The sequence below is a fragment of the Scylla paramamosain genome, unplaced genomic scaffold (assembly GCF_035594125.1).
Source record: "Scylla paramamosain isolate STU-SP2022 unplaced genomic scaffold, ASM3559412v1 Contig1, whole genome shotgun sequence".
In the NCBI taxonomy this organism is placed as follows: Eukaryota; Metazoa; Arthropoda; class Malacostraca; order Decapoda; family Portunidae; genus Scylla; species Scylla paramamosain.
The window spans coordinates 3,363,714-3,365,000 of NW_026973666.1; positions in this window are offsets into that span (position 1 = coordinate 3,363,714).

Here is a 1,287-nt window from a genome sequence, read left to right on the forward strand (position 1 = left end):
AAGGAGATAAAGAGAGATAAAAGTGGCTGCCTTGATCCTTCCTGCCCTTACATCGACCATTGCAGATTTTCAAGACATTTACTCATTGTTGTATGTGTGATAGTGTAGAATAAAAAAATAAAAAAATCTTAAGTTTTTATTCACTTACCACAAACCCGATATACACATTCACGTATCTAGCGTATAAAAAAAAGAAAAATATATGGTACGACATTCTGAACAGCAAAGAAGGTGATTATCGTACACAGTCACCGTAGAAATAAATAGTTTAATTTTTTATATAGGGATGTTGGCAATGATTAGGCGTGCATGTGTTATAAGTAGAGATGTTGTTTAAGTAAAGAAAGGAAGAAGAAGAATAGAGAGAGAGAGAGAGAGAGAGAGAGAGAGAGAGAAATTATACGAAAATTAAAAAGTAAAATAACGAAGAATGAAGATGAAAAAAAGAAACGAAAAAGAAAAAAGGGAGAAGAAACAAAGAAGTGATAAAATAGACAGAAATAAAAGAAGAAGAAATAAAATAAAGAAAAGTAGAAGAAAAAAAAGAAGAAAGCATTACGAAAAAAAAAGAAAAGAAAAAAGTTCAATAAGAAAACGTAAAGAAAAAAAGAAAAAAAAAAACAAAAGAAGAAATTAACAAAGAAAAGGAAAAGAGAAAGAAAGCGTAAAGAAAGAAGAGGAGGAATTGAAGAAGAAGAAGAAGAAGAAAGCGTGAATGAAGAGTAGGAGGAGGAGGAGGAAGATGAATGCTGAGAAGGATGTGAAGATGAGTCTGGGAAAAAAGAAAGCCTGAATGAAGAGGAGGGGGAGGAGGAGGAAGAGGAGGAGGAGGGGGAAGAGGAGGAGGAGGAGGAAGAAATCTGTAGAAAGAGAAGAGAAAATAAATGTCATTTTTGTCACGCCCATAAGAGAAAAGCGGGTAAGAGAGAGAGAGAGAGAGAGAGAGAGAGAGAGAGAGAGAGAGAGAGAGAGTTGAAGTCAGGAAAATAACAAAGGAAAATTCTCTCTCTCTCTCTCTCTCTCTCTCTCTCTCTCTCTCTCTCTCTCTCTCTCTCTCTCTCACCGGGTCACTGCCTCGTCACTTGTCTGTCTGTCTGTCTGTCTAAAAAAATAAATAAAGAAATCAGGCACTTTTACTTTCATTCGGTTGTCAAATTGCTGTTTTTATTTTTTTTATTATTCTTTTCCCCCTTCTTTCATAACTATTTCTATTACAATCTCCGCTGGTGACGTGAGCGTTGAGAGAGAGAGAGAGAGAGAGAGAATATTGTAGTTGTTGTTATTGTC